This window comes from Haemorhous mexicanus, chromosome 1 (genome assembly GCF_027477595.1).
Source record: "Haemorhous mexicanus isolate bHaeMex1 chromosome 1, bHaeMex1.pri, whole genome shotgun sequence".
NCBI classification, from domain to species: domain Eukaryota; kingdom Metazoa; phylum Chordata; class Aves; order Passeriformes; family Fringillidae; genus Haemorhous; species Haemorhous mexicanus.
This window is the reverse complement of record NC_082341.1, coordinates 54703499-54727962: the sequence shown is the minus strand read 5'-3', so window position 1 is coordinate 54727962 and position 24464 is coordinate 54703499. Positions and strand designations below refer to the sequence as shown.

The 24464-nt window shown below is 35.9% G+C and overlaps 1 protein-coding gene across 2 annotated transcripts in view; it reads right to left on the bottom strand.

The window, feature by feature from the left end:
• SUGCT (succinyl-CoA:glutarate-CoA transferase) overlaps positions 1 to 24464 on the bottom strand; it is a 313857-nt gene that overhangs the window by 78687 nt on the left and 210706 nt on the right. The window lies entirely within an intron of this gene.

The window sequence follows — 24464 nt, the reverse complement described above, 5'->3', positions numbered from 1 at the left end:
TTCCTGAAGAGGTACGCCCAGTAAGTAGTGACAGGAAACTACTTCCACCAATGGACTCCTCAAACTGTGTGGGCAGGCACAGAAGCCAAGATCCGTGGAAATTACATTTATCCCAAATATCACATTATTCACACAGCTTTTGTCTCATACCTCTACCCCACCCTACCCCTGCTTTATTTGGACTATGAGCTCCTTGGCTACTGATGATCGACACCTCTTTGTTTACCCAGCATCTAGCACAAACAAAAACTTCAGTGGCAGTCCTTTGCATAACCTAAAAAACTCTCTTAATAACAACACTATTTGAGAGGTTTCATAACTATTCATTTCCCCTCAGCTTGCTTTCAATATCTACATAGAACAACAAGCTGAAACAGTGCTAAATCAAGTCCTAGCAATATGTAGACAGTAAAGAACTGTATCAGTAACCCCCCAACATCATCCTATAACTACTTCCACAATAAACCATCATGAGGAACAGCCAACTACACTGAAAGAAAGACAGAGAAAAAAGATTCAGGAGCCTGTAGCCACTTCACCCTTTCTATGCATATCAATATTTAATCAGTGAGTACTGGAACAGTACACATTTTTAAACTCATCACTGTTTTGACCAGAATCACCATAAATCTTCTGTTAGCCTAGACAAGGTACAAGATGTTCTATAATAACTAACACTGTCAAGGCCCTTTAACTCTTCACACTAAACCAACAGCAAGACAATCTATCCAGACATGGATATGACAGATTCAAGAATCCTGACTCATGTAGAACATGGCATATTCCCTAAAATCACAGCTGCTGCAGTAGATTCCACTTCATTCCAAATCATGTTCAGATTGCAGTTTTATATTCAAGGCATTTTATGACCTTTCTTTACAGGAATATTTTTATGTATATATACATACATATACATAAAAAAACAGAGCTATACAATTTTTTTCTGACTAATAAGAATAACCATAACCATGACGATCACAATGATGTTTAGATGTTTAGATAACATAAATACTAAACTCTAGTGTAAGGAATCCATGAAGGGGAAGAAAAAAAGCACTCAAAGAGAACACAGGCAGTGAGAGGATCCTTATCAATAATATAGCAGAATAGTTTTTTCTACTGTATTTTACAATTTCATTTCAGTTTTGATCCACTAATTTACATGCATTTCTTTACTCTGCATTTAATACTCACTTCCGAAAGCAATTGCACAGCTATTTCCAAGGAAGATAATACCATGTATTTTTCAGCGGATTTTTGAATAAACCTATGAATTTTTAAAACTCTTAATTATGTCTAGATTTGTAAAATTCCTTCACCAGTTATTTGCAGGAAATGCATAAGACCATTTCTAAACTAAATTTCTTTGGGACTGGATGACCATGAAGATGCAACAGAGTGAGGAATAGTTTGTTCTTTTCAAATACAAATCATGAAACCAAGGAATATAGGCAACAGATATGCAATATCTGAGCTACACAATATGAACTTCAACTCACCAATTTGGAATAGTTGTTGATGAAAGCTAAAATGATGCAAAGTGTTAAGAGTTGGTAATATGATATATGATACTCAAAAATATTCAAAACTATTGGAGATAAACCCCCCTAACATTACAGATCTATGCAGACCTTATATTGTTTGAATCTGAAATAATAAGCAAATCACTTGGTCTTAATTGCAATGTGTTTTATTTTCATAATATACTGAAAAGAAAAATGAACAAATATCATAAACATTAACACTAGGACACTAGGACTTTTTGTGGTTGAAATTGTTTTAACATTACATACATGGTGTCTATTGTGAGAACACTCCAAAATACATCAGGTAGATTCCGACAAAATGTAAACATTTTTGCTCTGCTAGAGAAAATATTTAAGTTGGTGTTTTGGGGGTTTTTTGTTGTTTTGGTTTGGTTTGGTTTTGAGGTTTTTTTTAATAAAAGTGACTTCTACACATAAAACATTTATATTGGAATTTTGTAACATCTGGAAACACCTCCTGAGAACAAAACCTGACAGGAAGAACTGCAATGCTGTCAGGGCAGGATGAACTTGTATGGGAATTTGGGAATTACTGGAGAACTTATAGATTTTACATATATATATATATATATATATATATATATATAAAATTCTGCAGACATCATAAATATATCATAAATATAGCAGCACTGCATGAATCCTGAGGGCTGGTAGAAAGGCAATCTTACATGTAATATTATTTGTTTGTAGTTCTCTGGAGTTGCAAAGGAAGGAAAGAAGAGGTTTTAAAATATTGTTTAAATCAGCAATTTATGGATCTCTTCAATAGTTGCTAGAAGTAAAATTAAATACTCAAGAGTTCAAGAATATAATAATAATAATCATAATCATAATAATCATCATAATAATAATAATAATAATAATAATAAATCAAAGAATAATGTAGTTGCCTCTTAAAAAGATTGCCTTAGAGCCATTAGAGTCATAGAAAACATTTAGAGAAATGTCTGTAATGATTATATCCATAAGTGTGCATGTATAAATCCTTAGGCCATACACAACTTGTTACCAGCAGAGTGGTAAGTGGTATGTGATTACTGATCAGTAAGGGCACAGTCCTGTTCCTGTGCCAAACACAAAAACCAACAAATAAATGTACCTGAGAAACAACTGTGATGACAATTAAGACAGTACTACCTTCTTCCCACAGGGACACCCTATCACTTGAGGTACACTTTCACTTCTGAAAGTGTACCTCAATGCATTCTGAGCATGTGTGAAAGTAAGTGAATGCAAATACAAGCAGAAAATATTGTCAAGCAAGAATAATGGCTGGTTACCACAGCAGATTCAAGCAATAAACAGTTTTGGTCAATAAACTTAAAGCTGATGTGAAATGCAGGAGCAAACAGTTAACCAATCTCTCCAGACATATTTTAAAAAAACCTTAATGATGAGGAAATGTACATGTACCAAAAAGTGATAGGAAAATATGGTTCAGATAGCTGTCCAAAACTTGGAATTATCTTGGGAGCTTGATCCCAATTCAAAGAAGCCAAAAGGCCTAGTGAATGACTGTCTCTTGAGAACTCTTCTCCAGGTAGACATTCCCACATTTGTTTATTTTGTTTCTTGGTAACAGAAAATTCAATCACTGGCCTCTGACTGCCCATCCTGTTTCCAGTCCTAACAATAAGCTATTGGGAGAATTTTTTTCCCCCCTGCTCAAGAAAATCATCCTTTAAAATGTCAGGGTGATTAGTAAGAGATTAACGGACTCAGCTCAGTGCCTTCTCTGCTCAAATATCACCTTTTGTGGTGTTTGGTGGTTCTCTTTTCCAGAAGGACAAAGAAGGCAACAGTCTTGATCAGACAAGGGGCACCCAAGTGCACTTGCTGGCACATAAACACAGACACCAACAATTTTCAATTGTAAATTAGCAAAAAAAATAGTTTTATCCTTTCTGAAAGAATGTGTAACTCAAGCCTTCCAGTGCTTGTGATGTTACATTTGGGTGAACACCATTAATTTGAATGATTATACTTGTGTGTTGGGTGATTAAATATATTTGTATCAAAATAAAATCTTGTAATGCTATATGGAAAGGCTTCCTTCTTCCCACTGAAACCCAACCTTCATTAACCCTTCATATAAGTAAGGAGATTATACGTGAATAACTGGGCAAAGTGAAAATACAACCTGAATACCTTAAGACATCATTCTGCCTAGGCCTCAGCTCTGGTCTGATATCTGTTAATTAGGAAAAAGCAGACAGCTACCAGCTTTTCTGAGATCATACCTGTCTTGTAAGATGTGCCTCAAAAAAATAACATGTCTGTACTTATGTGAAAGTGGAAGGTTTCCATTCAATAGTCAGTTTATTTATACTGGATACAACCAAAATTCACAAGAGTTAAATGTGTGAGTACTTTAATACACATATTTTTGAAGGGGGAGCAAGCCTACCACTATCAAAGCTAAAAACCAAGAATAATCAAAATATTGTTCATGCTGTAGTATGGCATGTAAATCAAGAGGATGGATTGAATCTATTGATGATAGAGCTTTTCCATATTGTCCTGAAGTCAATGTGCAAAACTGATGAGAAAGATCAGAAGTAACAATAATGAAGATGCCAGCTCCATTTCATGGAAAATTTTGAGGTTTCATTAAAGTCTTTTATTCTTTACTATAAGGAATGCAAAATCTTTTGGAAATTTTTGTCAAAACTATATTGTAATCACAGCCCGACTGAAATTTGAGCTTTATTATGAAAAAAAAGAAAATTTATGTTTCTGTTTGTGTTGTGAGTGGGGGCTGTTGTAAAGCATATTTTTTATGTTGATAATGAAATGGTAATGTCAAAAGGTCCAGATTCAAACTCCCCTTCTGCCTTATTTAAAACATAATTTTTAATCCCTGAAACATTAACTAAGGTAAAAAGGTTTTGATTGACTGACAAAACTGAGAATCAAAGGCACAAGCTTTAGTGTTCCAATTAAAACAGGATCTATAATGTAGCACAGACATAAAAGATTGTGTCTGTTTATGGTTGAAACTCTTCTAAAAGATATTAAATTCTTACTCTGACAATAATTTACAACTGCATAATCTAGGCAATTTCCATGTTCATTTGCATCCATAATAGGACTCCTGGGGAAACCATAACAGGAAAATCAAAAAATACCTAGTTTGAGACCCACAAAGCTGTATTGTTTATAACTTCACCTAGTTGGATCCACATCTTCTGCTAAGGATTGCCATGTGTTTCTGTATAGAGTACAATTCTGACACAGTAGTTTTCAACTACAGAATAAATTATTAAAAAAGTAAAGCTTAAATTTGAACATAATCTCCCATAAGCAAGAGATATTTTTGTCTAAGCAATGCAGGTCTCCTCTCTAGAACAAGAATGAATGCTCCTAGCCTACTCCATTAAAATGATTTACAATATATATAAAAAGTGTGCTGCATTAATAAAATACTTTGGTAATATAAGGAAAAGATGAAAAATGTGATCAAGGAAGAGAGAAAATGAAAAATTAAGGGAGGTACATTAACAAACAAACGTTTATATTTCTGTGTGAAAAATGCATAATATACTCCAGGACTAAAGAAACTGGTAGAAAGGGGTCAAATTCTTCCTAATCAGAATCTTTCAATTTCTCAATTGTATCTTTGTATATGTACAAGAGGCCAGACTGGAAAAAGAAACAGAATATGTTTTAATGTAACAATTAGAATGATGGCCAAAAGGGAATTATTCCACTGAATTAACCAGACAGGTTTCCATGCCAAGCTACGGTGCTTTCGAATTTCCACCCCTTAACACAAACAGATCAAATGTTTCTTTTTTTTTTTCCACAGCTATCCCAAATGAGTAGAAGTACAAAGTTATTCATTAAACATTGAAACAAAATATTAAACACTGGAACTGCCATTAAATATGGTGACCATATGTATTAATTCTTGAAAACAGAAAGCAAAATATAAATTTCCTTCTCTTGTTGAAAAAATTTTGATTGCTGACATAAGCAACTATTACTGTTAAGTGGTAAATTATAGTGACTATTTTTTAAGTATGGAAAGCTATGGATACAATAAATGACAGATGGAAGAAAACTGACAGAATATGCGGATTGAATCCAAAAATTGTAAAGGCCTGTTTCTTTGGGGAAGGGTTAGATTTGGTTTTTTCTTACACTTCCACAGGCATGCCACGTGAGATTTTAAAGAAGAATACTAAATTCTTCTCACAGAATTTATCGAAGAGAAAGAAATAATTTCTGGACTCATTCCAGAGTGCTAGTAATTACTGCTTTGGGCAACTGAAAGTCTTTGCTAGACAGTGTCCTTTGTCTAACATGAGGGAATGAAGTGTTCTGTCATTTGAGGATTCAATCTTTATTATAGGCCAGAAGGTTGTGCCAGTAAGAATGTTATGTTTTTAAAAATAGTTCTTCTGCTGAGATTACTATACAATATCTTTTTCTTATTTCCTACTTTTCCTTCATTGCTGACACTTTTCATAGAAGCCAATCTTTTCTCTTGAAAGAGAGCAGAGTTCTTGGAAAGACCATGTAACTCTTTCACTAGGAAATTTGTGCTTCCAGGCTGACTAGAGACATAAAACAGATATAAGGAATTAAGTATTCATCCAACTACCCTGGCCCTTCTCTTCCTTTAGACAGCATTAAGTTTTCTGGGTTCACTACTTGCCATTCAGTGCACATCTAAGGCTTCAGCTCCAACAATGAAGCCTATGCTAGCTGTAGCTGGATTTTCAATCATCCAGTATGCTAAAGAGAATAAAAACAAGAAAAAAATACAGCCCAGAATGATGGAATATATATTAAAGTAGTTCATGGCCTCCACCATATGCCCCATTTACTATGAGTTTTAAGAAAAACTTGAATTTGGTCTCAGCACCATGGAATAAAAACAGCTTTTTTTTTTTTCTTTCTTTTTTTGCCTTCTGATTGGCAAATGTAAATAAAACAAATTCCATATAAAAAAACACACTCTAAGATTACTATTGTTCATGCTTATTTGTTCATGGCAGCTTTTTTCAAAAAAAAATTTGTCTCATCTATCATGGCAGAAATACACAGACTGTTCAACAACATGGATCTAAAATTTTGACTTTGGGACTTAGGGGACTTTTCCTTGCTTATTTATGCTAAATATCTTTTAAATATCTGTTTCTACACAGGTCCCAAAAGGTTAGGGTTTAAATCAGTTCAATAAGTCAATATATCTATCATATGAAAAAATAGACCATATTTCATTTTGTGACATAAGAAATTCACAAGGCTGAAAAAGGCCACCGAAGGACTGAACACATCTATTTTTAGGGCCCCATTTGCTCCCATATTAAAAATCATCTTTCTTTTGCCAAGTAAAGTCAGAAATATGACACTATGCTTATATTGAGGACTTTTATAAGATAAGTTAAAATTTAAGAATCAGTGGGGACAAGTGAAGATTCTTAATTATATTTACAAAATCTATGCCAGGTTACTAAAAATTATTTACTTGATTTATCTGTCAAGAGGAGAAACGAGAAAGCTGATGTCAAAAATCCAAACCTTGTCCATATCTGTATTGAGCTACTTTAAGGACAGGCTATCTCTTAAAAGGCTTTTCCTCTTTATCTCTGGCTAAATGAAAAGACTTTTCCACTGGGTGAGGAACTGAACAGAGCTGTCACATAGTTCTCTGAAAAAAATAGATGAAAACCATCCCCAGATTCAAAGAAAACTTTTGTTTTTCCTGTTAGGCTTAGCTCTTATGCCCTGCTCTATTGTTGCATTGCACTGGCAGTATTTTGTGTTATGATGCAAAGTCTAATTCAGATGCAGATCCTTTTCCCTCTCATATATATACAGATACATGTATAAAAACACTAATGCATACAAAGTGCTCAGAATATTCAGCCTCTTACCAAAACTTTTCTCTCTATGATTCCTAGAATTTTACACATTTGACATTCCAGGAAGTATTTGCAAATATAATTCCTTAAAAATTAGATTTACATAGGTTAATTATAGAAAAAAGGGTGTGGTCTTTTTGAGGTATTGCATGATTTTCAATCTACGTATTACTTCAGGCAGAATATGCTGTTCCCTGATGTGTTGACAAGATTGCTCAGAATGAGATACCATCTGACACTGTAAATCTGCATTTTAAATACAAATTGGTCTGTTCACACTGGCCATTTTTATAACTACCAAAAATGCCAACAGCTTCTGTGGCGGCAACTACATTTCTGGCTTTTCCCATGTTTTTTGGAATTGAAATACATATTTATGTGGGATTTTTGTAGTTTAATACACAGAAGACTTGAAATTATTACTACTGTGAGACCTTTAACTATGAAAAAAAGATTGGAATGTGACCAAAATCTTTGTTAGCAGTCAGGAATAGCCAACGGCATGGAAAACTGGTATTCCCAGTATGGCTCATGACAAACATAGTCAATGCCAATGCTGTTCATTGTGCCCTCTTCCATCAGAAAGAACTTCCTATGGTGATCTATCATTTCTTTGCCTGCCAGTTATAATCTTTTAGCCATCCAAGATTTTCTTTTTCTAAACATCTGGTTTACGTATTTTATAAAAGGCCATCATAACATAACTCATTTAAGTAAAGAGTAAGTATTATATTATGAGGATTAAGTATATTAATGAGTATCTCATGAACATCCACCAACATATTGACTCTCTTCACTGAAAGAATATATTAACACAGTTTAAAATATAATTTCTTTGTGCCATCCACAGTGCACAATGTAAATAATACATCAGTGAGTATATAACCCACCACTTTCTCCTGAGTGTGAAAATGATGTTGATAAATATTTTCTTGCCAAATCTCTTCCTGAAATAGGTCCATTTGCCCCCAGTTATCCCTTACAGTTTCACACACCTAAACTACAAAATACTCAAGTATATTTCATACATCTATAGTGAGGCCATGCATTCATTCTGTGCATGTAGAGAGTCCTGACTGAGCTTAAGAGCTATAATAAAGTTATAAATATAATATAAATATAAATATAATATAAATATAAATATAAAGCTATCATAGAGATGCTGTAAGAAGAGACAGCTGCTTTGTTAGTTATAAAAAAACCCTAAAACTTGGTCTTGCAATACATTTCTCTTTTCCACCACATTTAATGCTGCTGGTGACCAGTGGAGTCTTGGATCAGAGTCACTACAGCCTACTGTAACAAGAACCAAACCCATTCCCAGCACACAGAAGAGGACCAAAAACAGTTGAAGGGGAAAGTCTTCTCCCTCAATTTTAAGATGTTAGAAATTTTAAAGCATATGATTTTATAATGGCTGTGTTTATTTCAGCAACACTGGACTTCTTTCGTTCATTTTGAGTACCAGCCCCCTGTTTAAATTCTGATCTTTTTCTGATCAATAATAATAAAAATATATAAAAATTAAAAAAAAACCACAAAAAACCAAACAAACCTGAACTACTAAGAGGTGGTTTAAATCTTTAGATCAATCATAACAAAGTAACAACTTTTTCCAAGGATGTGACATCACCCTACATCCAAAATTTATTCTTTCATTGCCTTTGAACAAGAGGGTGTTGCTGAATCTTTCACATATCTTTCATTCTTGAGACATAGACAGCAGATGCACATTCCCCACTATGTCCACATTGAATGAGTGTTACAGAGACAACAGAAGAGCAAGATATACCAAACAGCTGATCAACTATCACATAAAATGACAAGTATTATCTTTTATTTCAGTTTGTGGAAAATCGACTGCAAACATAGTGAGAATTTGCATTTTCCTCACTACCTGAGCAGTGCCAGACAACAGAATTGCAAAACACCAACATAGCCCTTCGGCCAGTCAGGTTTTCGAGACAAAAAATGTTTGAAGTCAGAAATAAGGCTGTTTAGAAGAAACTTACCCATAAAACTGTTCTTTTTCTAGTCACTGAAAAGATACAGATTTGTTTGCATACTTGAGGTAAATTCAATTTAGTTTTCAAATGCTGCTAACTAGTAAGTGAGTATGTGAATCAAAGTTTCTTATTTTCTACAAGAATTTGCTATTTTTACCTGAAGGCTATTTCAAAAGAAATACAAACTTCATGTTCAGGTAAAAGCCTTCATTTTGGATAAATTATTTCATCAGCACAGAAGAGGAAGAACAGGTTCTATATTCATCCTCATTTCAACTGGAAACAATTTGGTAAGAGTGTATACAGTGCATGTGAGTATACCATGCATGTGTGCACACAAGTGGCACAACTGCCACCCAATTTTACTCTGCTTTATACCATGGCAATCCGCAGAAGTGATGTGGCACAACAAAAATGTTCATTGGGGAATCCAGGAAAGAACTTGCTGTGTTCAGTAGCACTGGCATTCACTCTTACCAGATTATTGTTTCTCAGATTACAGGAATTAAGTCCAAGTTAGCCATAAACTTTTAATGCAAGTACAATGCTATGTCACCAACAACTCGTCCTTCTCCAACAACTATCACAAATATCCTCCCATAATTCCTCCAGGCAATGTTCTTAGAGATAGACACCATTTCCCAAGTGACTCCAGTTTGCCTGTGAATGACAACACGGTCTTGGTGAGGAAGTGTACCATAGAGAAATCAGAATTCTCTTCTAACTTTGTAGCACCTTTATGAATATCTGACAACCTGCTTTTGCTCTGACACTCCTTCCCGTACCACACCCTATTAACTTATTCTCTCAGCATGTGCCCTTTAAGGATACCTGTGGATGCTTTAAAGCCTTTGAGAGTGTGTGTGCACACATGAACTTTCAGTACTTTCTGTAACATGTGGCCTGCATATGGAGAAATCTGTGATTTAAAACTAGCTAAAGATTATCAGACAGGCCTCTAAGCAGCACAAAGTGATGAATGTGCCAAGGGACAACTATTAGAAAAGAAAAGGATGCTACTAGAACTCAATATCATGTATCATTTATCACTAAAATAAGGTTTTGTTTGTTTGTTTGGAAGACTCATGTTCTTTCATTATTTTAAACAAAACAAACAGATAGAAAAAGATTATTTCTATTTTCTAATTGTGGTCAAGACAAAGAAATTCAGGCATTTTTCATAAATAACTAGGAATGCTTCCATTTTAGAGAGCCTCATTTTACAAAGACCCTCACTTAAAACAGTGCTTACAACAAATAAAGGGTATATGACCCAGTACTTACAACAAATAAAATTGATTCTGGAAGAAGGAAACAGCAAAAAAATCATGGTCTTTGAAACAGTGTGAGCTGGCACTCTCTTTTTTGACTATGAACAGACAGTCTGAACTCTCTATGTCACAGGTATTTGGCACGTAATTAGGGGCTGAGAACTGCAGGTTGGATTCAGGACCACTTGTATTAGACAGTATCTAAAGGATTTGAAAGCAATTATCAATTCACACAGATTTTCCTTCTGAAAAAAGACCCACGATATTTCATGATTTATACAGCTGGGTAGTGCTTTCAGTGAATAATGTATAAGTTTTCAGCCCACCTGAAAATTATTTCAGGTTGAAATCAGCAATATTCAACTGGGAAAAAATCCCCACAAACCCTAACACATATCACTTAGACAATTTTCAGAGTGGATGCTTTCAAATTACATTTCCATTTTGAAATTCAGCTTTAAAGAGAATGAAAGAATTTTAAAAGTATTTTAAAACTCAGAAAAAGAAATTATCCATTCCCAAATCCAACTGTTTCTCTCCTATTTTTGAAATGCATAAAGGACCAACTCTGCCCACCACTTCTGACCACATTTATTCCTCTACTCACTCTTTTTCTTCATCCTAGGCCTCTTCTCCATCCATCCATTTGTAGCAGCTAGATTTCATTCTCTTTCTGAGGCTGCTCTATCGATCTGGTAGGATCCTGAACCCCTGAGACACATCCTATCTCTAAATCTTCCCTTCCTTTTTCTCTTTATGTCATGACTCTTCTGTGCAATGAGTATGGTACATAAAAAATTACACTGTTTTGTAACTGCACATTTGGAGATAAAGCATTATATTCAAACTCAGGAATGAATTCACAAACATCATTTAAAAATTTGTTAGGTTTCTTTAGGGCACTGTTCTATGAGGGTGGTAATAGCTTGTCAGTTAAAACCAGGAACCACAGTTGGCAAAAAACCATGCATTTCAAAAAGTCTTTAACTTATATACCCAAACTCACTGCCAGCATTGTTTTTTCTCATAGTACAAGAGCTTCAAAAAGTTTCAGAGAAATAAATACAGAAGCGTGCTTCAAATTGCAAAAAAATGCTCTCAAAAACCAGAATAATTATATACAAAAATTAAACCAGATTAAGCAGGACCTACATTTTAAAAGATTTCCTGTAAGTATATGGCTTTTTTTTTTTTTTTTTTCTTACTTTCCTTTTTTTTTTTCCTTTCAGAGGAGCAAGTTTGTAATTACCTGTCAAAGAATAAAATAGCAACAGTGTCTGGAAAAAATGTGTTTTTAGAGAGTGAGTACTTAAGAAAGAAGCTTTAATCACGAGATATATTCCATGGAAACATAGTTTACCTTGTACCATAAGCTACTTTACTACAACTTGAGTCCTGTCTTGACGCTCAGCTTTCAACAAAAATAGACCATGACTACGTGCCAAGCAAGTCTCCTCTCAAAACAATCTCATTCCCTTCCCCCCCAAAAAACAGAATCTGTGAATGAAATGGTAAAACTATTAAAAAAAAAAATTGAAACTACTTTTAAAGTTTTCCTTGAATTAAAGCAAAGCTTACAACAGATCATTTTCCAGTCGCACCACATAATGAAAAAACTTACTTGACAAGTTGGATGAACATTAGCATGTATTTGGGAACCCTTTACTCCCAGGCATCATGATATAAAAGAACTTAATAAGTAACAATTACTATGGTATGAAAGTGTGAAATATCAGTTTCCAATAACAGTTCCTTGATGAAGATCAATTAGAGAAAATTCCCATCAGCATAAATATCAACATTTTCTATTACAGAGGCACTGTTAACATAACTCAAATTATTTGTCCTTCCACTTAATGTGGATAAATGAGACTGAACTCTTAATTTCGCCGCAGTTGCTGAAGTATTAGCTCATTCTCACTGTAAAGACATTTGACTGCGATGAGCAGCAAGAAGAGTTTCAATGTTGTTTTTGTGAGTGCTATCAGACCAGACACTCTCCTGTGCAGAGTTTTATTCAGAGAAGGCAGGCTGGGGAACACCATCAGGAAGCCATTCATACCTCCCTAATACTGTGAGCACCTGGTTGAGACCTAGCAGAACACAGCTGCAGCACTCCCTGACACCGTCCCCTTCTTTGCCACCAGTACGTGATGAAGGGTTGGTGGGACAACTGGGCACAGTGGCAAACAGCTTCATGCACCAGGGGGATTCTGAGGAGTCAAGTACAAGCAGGTTACTGGCCTTTTCATATGCACACATGCAGCAGAGGTGGCTAGGGTGATTTTAAGGAATTCAGGGCACTGAATAGGTGCATCTGAAGAAAGAGAATCAAAAGCAACAAAAATATAAAGCTTCCTGAGGACAGGGTTTTTTTTTGATGTTGCTGTTACAAATAGCAAACAGGAAGTGATTAATACTTGCACATTGCCATGGTACTATTACAACATGAAGTTTCCAGTTTGAAGACTATATATGGAACACCTTTTCCCCCTTGCATTTAAAAATAGTGTATTTACACCACGTTAGTAGCCATCTGTCTTACAGATTTTCCTTTCTTCTCTGCATATAGCATTGTAACCTACAATGTACCTTTTTTCTAACCCCATAAACACACCTTCAGATTGTTCTTGGGAAAAAAATATTACCAAAAAATAAACTTCAAAAAAACCAAGCAAACAAAAAAACCCACCACAACGCCCTTCCTCCAAAAAATACAACAATTCCATAGCAGGTGGAGCCAAAACCCCCTAAATTATCTCAGTTTTTTTATTCACTCCACAATATTCCCCAAACACAAATGTCAAATTGCAGGTGCACACGAAATACTTCTGTTATGACAAGAGCTGTGTATCTTCATAAGCAGTGCTTCTCATAACGATGTGTGAAATAAATGCTAACTGAAACAAAATGGAAAAAAGCCAAAAAAAGTCCCAAGTGGAAGTCATGTATAGAAGAGGGACTAAACCATGTGAGAACAAAAGGTCACATGGCTGATGGTCGAAAGGCATGCACCATATCACTTTATTTCTTAAACTTCTAGGCCTCCAGCAATAGCATTTGATTAGTAACAGGATTTGAGTTCACCATACTGATGGTACACTGCTGGTATCACAATCATGTGAGTGACTCATCACAGTGAAGAAAATAGCATAACAAACAGGAATAAAGGTTAAGGAGCAGAAACCATCAGAGTTTTAAACACTGCAGCTAGCAAAGTTTATTTTCACAAACTATAAAAAAGCATGATTTTATCCAAGAATTTAGAAGACCAAGGCTCCTCAGAAGAAAAACTCACTATGTTCTTTTCTACCTTAATGTCTGTATCTGGGCCTTTGGACTTCAAAACTATAACCTTCCCTCTAAACCCATTCTTAAAGGTACCAATCTCAGTCATAGCTAGAATGCTTGTGTCCACTACCCCTATGGAAATGTTCTATATCACTCTCTAACTTTCAGCTTAAATATACTCATGAACAGTTTTACCCTGCCTTTACTCGCAAAAATTCATCTTCCAGTCTGAAACTTGCCCCTTTAATTTATTTACAGGGAGTAAAATTAATCCCTATCATTTCTGTTTTGTTAATTTAAACAAAAAGTGCTCTTTATACAGAGTATATGTTGCTAGGAAAATGAAAGTCTGAATGCAGCACAAACTGGAAAACCTTAAGGAATTAACTGATACAGAGAGAAGAGCACACAGGTACAAGCTTATTTGTGAGCTTAAAACAGATGTTCTGGTTTCTAATCCATACTGAAACGGTGGGACTGTATTGTACTTTCATTGCTTGTTACTTGCTTTAGTAAGAGAAAAGCAGGTAAAGGCATCCCTACTGTGACAATCACAAGCTCTGGCACAACAGACATTAAAAAGTATAATGATATAAGGTCCCAGTGCATCTCCTTGGACACTCCTAACATTCTAGCTAAGGCAACACAGAAATGGGAAAAGGATTTCTCAAACACTGAACTTTTATTCAGCCTCTTAAGAAATTTTTGTCTAGAGCACTTGTAGTACTTAGTAATTTTAATCTACAGTAAGTGGAGAAGTGCTGTGCCAGTGTGACCATGAGGACAACCCTGAATGTCCTAGTCACCAAGATGATCAGAAATCAGTGTGCGTCAGTCTCCTTTTAAAAACATATTTCAGCATGACATTTTGTTGCTATAAATAAAATTTTGCCAATTTTCACCGGCTAGGTAAAAAGAACTAATACAGAACATTTAACACAGCCTTCTGACTCTAGCAAGATGTATTTTATTTTAGGACTTGAGACAGATTTACAGTGCATTTATGAAAAAGGAAACTTCACTGAGTAAACTGTTCACTGTACTCTTCTTCAACCTTCATGATTTGTATACAGAAGAAATCTCCTCCATAGACGTCAAGAGCTAAGGAAATTAGCCTCACTTTAAATGCATGGGATTGGGAAGCATCTTCCTCTGTGCTGAGTAATAAACGTGAGATCCAACCCATCCAAATTTAGTCAGATGGAAAGTGAGCACCCAGTCCCACCCAGACATGCAGGATTAACTGCCATCTAGAGGTGTCCCCACTCCTTTTGTCTTCTCTGAAAATGGGGGCTATACAAACTGCTGAGACCATACACCTAACTGATAGCTAAAATTGGGCAAGATGACCTCCCACAACTCATGATATTTATAGAGATGCCTTGCTTAGGGATTTTTCTGCAGTTATTTCTATAGTATTAGATGTGTACCTTTATTCACAACCTACGTCTCAAAGTAGTCAATTTATTCTATGCTACAATTGACTGAAAGGAATGTCTATGAAAATTGTTAAAACATCCTAATTATGGACAAATGGTACACAGTAATGGCCTTATCATTCATTCACTTTGATTCTTTAACCTGCAAGCTCATCCTGAAGCACAAACTACAAAGTTCACTAACTTGCTAACTGTGAAGAAGCTACACTCAATTTACAAGTCAAACATTGGACACATACCAGGATTGGCGAGGGGGATTGCAATCTTTTATTCTTGAGAAACTGCCTTGTGATCTTTTTATGAAGACTTAATGCCAAGACTATCAAGTTAACACTACCAAGCAAAATGTTCTAAGTAATCTCATCTGCAAGAGTAATTTCATAACACCTTTCTATTGAATCAGCCAGAATCTTGTTCCTCTTCCTCACAGAAATCTTCCATACAGTAATATTGCTGACTCGGCTTCCTTGTTAATTTAAGGAATAGCTCAAATCTATAGAGACACAATTCCTTAACTCTGTTTTCCAAGATTTTCCACTGATTTCCTTATAAAGTTTCTTGGTCTGCTGGGGTTAAGGTGCAGTGGGAAGGGCGTGGGCAAATGGGAAAGGGAGATGACATTTTAAAATGCTTTATAAAACACCAGATGTTGCAGAACCAACAGAGTGGAACAATGTATTTGCAATTATCAAAAAGAAAAGAGTTGTTTGTCCGCATTTTTAAAAACTCATGGGATACTTTTAAGTCACTTAGTTGTGGTCTTTCTGTGTGTGAAGAACACAGCAAACGCCCTTATAGATTTGATATTTAAATGACATGCACAACAAGGGAACAGCTTGATGTGGTTCAGCATTTGCTCTTGTTACACTCTGTACTATGCTGTACACATTCCAGTTATGTGAATAATATAAAAACTATGCAAAAGCATTTTGCCCATCTTCACATATCTTTTTTGTGCATATTTGATTTCTATAAAGTTGCCATTGGCATATCCTAAGGCAATAGTGGACATGTACTAGTGTATAGTTCCAATAACAGATGCCAGCAGCTGACAAGAATGTCCTACTTACTAACTTGCACTTACAGCTTCAGTTTCAAAAAACTTTTTAGCTGGAAGCCTAAGAACCACGTAGATTTCCTCTTCCACAACTGAGAACAGGATAATATCTACAATGTTTTTATCAATATTGAGATCTAAATATTTTAACACTTAAGAATGTCTTTCCTCTTGTCACTAAAGAAAAGACCACATAGGTTTAAAATCAATCTGTTCTTACATGTTTAAAGAGCTGCTGCAGATATTTAATGTAACCTGACAGATATTTTTGTTTGGAAACAATTCTGTTTACACATTACCTCACTTCAATATTGCTCTAGAAATGTTTTGTGGAGTCTAGGAGACAGAGTCGGAAACCCTGAGCTCTGTGTTCACTCTGCCACTAACCAACTGTGCTCTTTTAGACAAGTCATATAATCTCTCTGTGCCTTGGATTTTCCATCTGTAAAAGCCACCAGTTATAAATACTCACATGACAAAGGTGTTGTGAATGCCAAGAATATAGCACAACTCTGAAAAGTGACTATACAAAAAGGCATCCTCTGACTCAACGAGCTTCTCCCTTAGTGAAATCCACATGTGAATTCACGTGGCCAATACGCTATACAAGCCCCATTTTGAGCACTTAATGGGAACATTGCTATATAGTGGGCTTGTGCAGAGCAATGGATTTCCATTTCCTTCTTCAGAGGATACATAGCCACATGTGCTGACTTCAGAGGAAAAAAAATATATTTTTATTTATTTTTCACCCAGTGCAGAGCATAGCTGAGATTGATGCAGATGTAGATTCCAGTCCACCTTGCATTCCACTGATACAATTATTTACTGTTCTTTCACATAATGTGAGGAAACAGTGAGGAAACATTATTGAAACTGTTAGAACTGCCTACAAATCTCAAAGGCAAAAAATCTGAAGGCAGAGGGACAAAAAGAGCCTTGAAGTAAATTGGTGTAAATAACTTGGTGTAAATAACTTGGTCAACAGGATCTCTGTAACTTTTGTTATATATGTCCCAATGTGTACATTGGGAAGAACCCAGACAGCTCTCAGAGCAAAGGCTCAGTTTGCAAGTAAAGCTTAATTTCAGTTGTAAGCAAGAATGATTTGATCATGAGTTACCAAGGACAACTAAGATGAAAGGTTTCAACACCATTTCTGCAGCAGCTTTTCAAAAATCTTTAATGTATTACTACTTGAGAAGTACTGTAAAATCCTGAGATGAAAGACAATGCAGAAAGTGTTACAATGCCTCTCCTTTGGATTGTTGGTTTTGGTTGTGTTTGTTGTTTTTTTTTTTTTTTTTGTCATTTACAGGAAAACAAATCTTTACTTCTTAAGAATTCATCTGCTCCTTATATTCCCATTGTTTGTGTTTATGACATAATCATTTCCACAGCAACTAATTAGGAGAAATCAAGAATTATGGCCTGAGAGGAGGCCTGTAAGGAGCAAATGAAATCATACATGTGTTACATAGAAGATTCCACTAAAAAATAAAATCTCATATCTGGCTAAAACAGTGAAATGAGGAAGGCATGAGCTAATTTGTTTAAACTTAAGAGAAAATTTTCACCTAAGACAAGACTGTGGGTCTCATCCAATGATCCGTTTTTTTTTTTTTCCCATGTAGTGCATGTTAAGAACGAGGAATAGCTGGACCAAGTCAAATCAAAAGTCCATGCAGTTCAGTGGCCAACAGAAGAATGTCTGATTGTACAGAGGACAACTATGTAAAGACACTTTTCCAGCATATTTTCATGCTATTTTCAGCCTGCAACTTCAATCTGAAACTTCTTCAAGGCAAGTGAATCAACCTTATTTCATGTAACACCCCCCATACAAAAGCATGCTAAAGTATTCCTTTGCTGCCTCTCTTGGTGGCTCGGGATAAAGTGAGAGGAAGAGGTCCATTAATGTTCCCTATTAGAGAACATTAGGGACCTCTTCTAAGGTCTTTTAATGTTCTTTGGCATGTTCTGTTAAGCTATTATTATAGAGAACTGCTAAATAGCAAAATTATGGACGTAGTAGTATTTAATTTAAAGCTATCTTTCCTGTGGTTGGAATGCAGGCTGAAATGATCACTAGAGCAACTACCATCAATATCAGTTCTGCTGCATCTAAGGATGTTTGTCATAGACATTTTGGCCATCCAGTGGCCCACCTACCCTTTTTGCAGAAGCTCAGTGAGGGATAATGACATGTATCAGTAAGGTGAAGTTAGGACTGGGAAAATTCTGCTTTGGCACATTTTCTTAAAACCATTTTGGTTCCCCTAATAACAAACTAGCAGTTTCCTCCAGAGCTGCTGAGCAGCTCTCCTTCTCACAAAACATCACATCCCATTGTCTCCTATACTGCTTTGTGTTTTAAAAAAGCTTCAAGATGCCCACTGACAAGACAATTGCTAAGATCTATCAAGTAAGAGTTCTTTCTCAAAGAAACAACATGAATAGCCAACAAGGGGAGGAATTAAGCAGGCAATAAACCAAATTCCAAAGAAAATCAGTTTGCAATATACTCTACTTTCTTCTTCCTGTCCCTTGTAGCGTCCTCAGAGACAGGAGCCATTGGGAGTGAAACGCCTTCCCAAGAGGGCAGGAATACCAACTGACCTCAATGTCATGGGAATTCAATGAAAGGATATAATGAAATTGAGAGAGTGTCCTTGCCTACATTTATTATGTAGGGCTTGGCCCTTCAAATATGAATACCATTGAGAGAGATAAAACTTCATTGTACAGGCTCTATTTCTGAGGTTAAAGGAAGGTTTTATTAAATGAATTCAAAGCTTTGCTTACTCACTATAAACATTTCAAGGATACACTGTGTCAAACAGTTTCATGTTAAACACAATATATGACACTGATGTTTTCCATAGTTTATCATTGATAGAACTGGAAGTGTACTAGTAGAGAGTTTAAACTTTCTGGGCAGACAAAGTCATTTTGATAATGGTGGCCACCAGAGACAGGAAGAAGTCTAAACATTCTTGATCTTTGGGCTTAGTGGGAATTCAGATGAATGTGAGGGGACCACACATGTTCTCTTGGGAGAAGGGTGCTGGCAGCCTTGTGTAAAACACAGTCCTTTTTTGGCTCAGGCACAAAGGAACAGGAGAATCAGCTCTAAGAAAGTCACACTTCTGGACATATGCAAGTCATTGCAACTGTGCATACCATATGTGGGGAATGGTAAGGAAGGGACTGAACACAAAAATCAAAAGAAGGAAAGTGGCAGAGCCCTGGAAAGTGGGTTCCTCCTGAAGCAGTAAGCCTTTAAAAACCATTTACCAGGCCAAGTCAGCTCAGGAAACTCTCCCTGCTGCCAGCTGAACTCTCTGGCAGATGAAACAAAGAAACAAAAATTAACAAAAGGGCATTAACAATAAAAAGACAGGATTCAGTGTAGAACCAAGTGAAATTAAGCCTTTTCTATGTCAGCCTGCTCTTGTTAACCTAACTTGAACTCCCCACATGACTGCTTGGGTCAGGAAACAGAGCAGTTACAAGCAAAGAACCACTGCTGCACTAAGCAAGCAGAGAGCCCAGTTCTGAAAAGTGTTTAACATTCATATGCAGCTCTAGCACTGTGAAAGTTTTCTGCTGAACAATTTACAGGTGGAGTGGTTTATTCTGCTATCAAAAAAGACAGAGTTATAGATAAGAAATTCCTGCTAAAATGTGCCAAATCCTCAGGCATACACAAAAGCCCATCTGGGCTACAGCAAGACTTTGCCAACGTGCATTTACTGATATAAGTCAGAATCCTGAAGAAAAAAAGCCCATCCTAGAAAAAGTTGGTGGAGCTAATCTGTGAAATAAAATTCTACCCTTTTACTGGGGAAAAACAGTATGGCATATACATACAATAGTGTACTTAAAGAGATAAAACAAGATCTTGAATGTGAATTTCATAACTGTTTAAGTACTACAATATAAACTAAGGTTTACATTTCATTCCTCTATGATGTACTGGCATGATGCAATTCTTCTCCAAGTGAAATTCATATTATCTTTGTCACTGATTACCAAGGGAATATACATTTGGATTAGTGTGCTTTCACCTAGAAGTTAGCTACCACATCTTGAATCATAAATTAGCTCAAAGTTTTCAGTTCTTCCAAAACCAAGAAATTTTGAAGCATATTGAATTAATGAAAATATCAGTTTGGAAAGGATTATTAAGAATTGACTGAAAGGTTAATAACAGTTTAAAAACAGCTGAACTCTTCAAAATTTTCAACACAGTATCTTGGCGAAACAAAATATCATTAAACATGCCTTAAAAAAAAAAACAACCTTTAACTTCAAAGAATACTAGGCATTTATCCTCAGAGCAGTGCATTACAGGTGACCTCTATAGATTGAAAATAGGATTACATCAACAAACCTTTCACTTTTAAGTTGTGGATGGTGTGAGATGAAAGGGCGGTCTCCCTAACATTTTGCTGTGCTACTGGCTCAGGTTTAAAGGAACTATGCAACCAGGTATTCCCTGTCACATTCTGATCTGCAATGCTGACATGGACACAACAGCAAAACCCTTTGAACACGATACTTTCATATGATGAAAAAAAAACTGGTGAACTCTGAGTTAATGGGTGTGAGAAACATGAGAGAGAATATAGGTAAGGAGACAAAGAGGAACCTTTATGTAAATATGGCCATGCACTTATGCCACCAGCAGTAACTTGTTTGTAGCACCATGGCTTAACATCAGATAAAATGATACTAGATTTTGAGATTTACACTTAATAGCTGGACTTGGTGTTTTCTTCTTTATGTAAAAGTTTCAAACATACAGCAGCATTTTTTTCCTGGGCTACATTTGACAAACAAAATAACTATATTTTCAAAGACTGAGTAAATCCATAAAAATAAACAAAATTAATTAAAAGTCCCTTCCATCCTTGTATTCCCTTCCAGAACCTGCATGTTCTCCCGGGCACTCTGAGTTGGCTTGCACAGCCCCTATTTATTAAAGTCAGAAATTCCCATTTACTTTGTATTCAGCAGTTTTTTCCACCAGAAAAAAATGACAAAAAAGACAAAACAAAACAAAACAAAACAAAAAACCACAAGGAACTTTAAAGCACTCCTTTTTTAAAGGACCAATGCTTTCCCTGAGGAGGCATTCTGATTTGATAGACTTGAGACGGGCCTACAGTGTCTAGAAGAGACTCAATTTTGTACATTGAGACTCAATATTGTATACTTAAAACACTCAAACAAACCTACTTCAATAAAGTATTATTTTGGAAATATATAAAAACTAGGTGAGGAGAATCTTGAGCCATCAAGCTTCAGGTACTGATTTAGCACTGTAGAGGTCAAGTAGGCATATTAAAGAAAACACGAGCACCAAGTTATCCAGTCAAGCATTTGGATAACTAAATACAATAAAAATACAATTCTAATAAGTTGTTTAACCCCCTGCAATTAAACTACAGTTCCCTAGAAGTGTCATATTGCATGCCATCAATCTCACTGTCCAAAAGAGTGATTGTAACAAAATGATCCATCATTTTCTTCCAGCACTATATGATGGTGATACAGAATGGATTAAATATATAGTCATAAAATCTTTGTATATGCCTTACTCAGTGACACAAAAAAAAAAAAAAAAAAAGAAAAGAAAGCTTCTAAAAGTAGGCTATTATAATGTTCAATATTTTTAAATGCTTTACAACACCCCCTGACCTCCAGGGCTTGGTGGTACACTGACAGCAAGTCACTTGCTAGTTCTGTATAAAGAAGGATAAACATCTGTTGGCAGACACTTCCTTAATTCCTCAAAATTTTACTTTTACTGCAAGAGATTTCAAATCTGACCACAACAGCTAAGGAAAAAACTTGCACTCCAGTATAAAATACACAAATCAGAAAATACATACAGCTAACAAAAACAGTCTTAGTACTTCTTGATGAGAGGTATTTGGTTCCCTCTCCAATATTCCAGTAATGTAAAACCAGCATGTAAGGTAGAAAATAATTTTTCAGTTTCAGGAAACATCATTACTAGCTGCCAAAAGTCTATCCATATAATAAGAACTATTTGCTAAAGCTGAACACCTGCAGTTTTATAGAGGGCCTCCAAGGACAGCTGTAATTATTCCAGTCTACTGATACAGCAGCCAATCAAAACCTGAAGGTTTTGTCCAAGAAAACAACATTTTTTGCTAGCTAGATCTACATGTACATTTGCAGACATTTGATTTACACAGGTAGACAGATAGAGAGGTGGAAAAATGGCTTGATCATGACATAATGCCCTGTATGCAAAAGACAAGGCTAGTGAAGGATGTCTTAATCGAGTCCTCAAAGTAGACCCCTGTTCCCAAAATGCTCTTGGAAGCAGTCCAGACTGCTGGAACTTTGCATCATAGCAGACCATCACACAAATATGTGTACATTATCTGCCTTTCCAAATACAAGGCAAATTATTGAATAGTAAAAAGATAAGCACAAAGGAAAAATTTTACTCATAGTATGCATAAACAATACATCCCAAACCCCTGTCTCTGCTGGTTTCCACAGCTGAAAGTGTGACCATCATTTCGGGTATGAAAAAGATGATCTTTTTATAATTTGGTATACAACTTCAGTAGCACAGCCTTCCTCCTGTTAGTTATATCCAAGCTGTTACTATAAAGGGGAATTTTACCTAGAAAATACTCAGTCCCTTATACTTAAAAGTCCACACACAGTTATGGACTACTGAACTGCTTTTAATTGATCTTACATGGATGAGGTGACAATGACAGAGCATAACCAGAGTTTACATATGGAGAGGTGGGAAGAAGTAGGACTCCTTTATCACTGCTTGAGTGAAAAAAATATTTCCCACTATTCTGCTGTGATCCTCTTCAGCTGGTGAAGGTTCTGCCTTAGATCTCAGGCTGTTTTAACCATTGCACAAGTGTTTTGTACATAACATGGTACATTCACCTTGAGTAACCAACCTGCAAATACTTTCAGAAATGTTACAATAAAGAGACATTCAAATAAAGAAAACATTTCCTTCCCCTGAAATTTTGTCTTGCTGTTTGAAGACAAGCTGAAACAACAGATGCTGCTTAACCTAGGGCTCTGCTTCTCACCTCATCTACAGGCAGAGGTCATGAGCACAAACAGTGCAACACAGAATTCTTTTAACCTCTTTCTACTGAACAAAGAAAGCAGATTATCTTTGAAAATATGTTTCTGAGCACACAGTTTTGCCAGCTGCCCCTGTGGCTCCATATGATGCAAAATGCAAGTAGCACGAATCCAGAGAAATTGAAATTTGTCCCTTAATAATTCACTATGCAGAATCTCCTGCAAAGGGAAGGATCTAGAGGGCACACACCTGCACACACAAAAGAGTTTGAGATGGAAATAAATAAATCAATGAATGAATAAAAGCTAAAGTATTAAACACTCAATGATTTCAATGGATGCTCAGAAAAGCCAGGCCTAGCATTCATTCCTGAATTAAAACCAGAAATTCTTTCCAATGTACATCTATGTAAACAAGACCAGCTCAGCTCTTACCTCAATTTAAGAAGAACACACCATTTCCCAGACTTAAAGGCAAAAATGAATGCTGTTCATTGCCCTGAGAAAAAAAAAAATCAGATGTATTCCCTTGTTGGCCAGAAATTTAAAAATTCAGCCGTTATGTGATCTCCAGCAACTCTCCATGGGGTCACTATACCTTCTGTACATAATGGAAAGATGTGAGCCTAGAAGCAGTTTCAAGGAAAGTTTCGGTAACTGCACACTCTGAGAGCCTCCCTCTAAGGTGGAACTTGGGTCCCTTTCAGGTGCAAGTACAACCAAATGAGGGCAGACCAATCACTTTCCAGAAGAACCACTGTAAAACTTATTTGAACCACAAGCTTATTTTTCTGATACAACTGACTATCCTTTTTCAGAAAAAGGGGTTATGCCAGGTAAATTAGCCTGCTTCCACAAGTCAGGGTCAAATTTCCC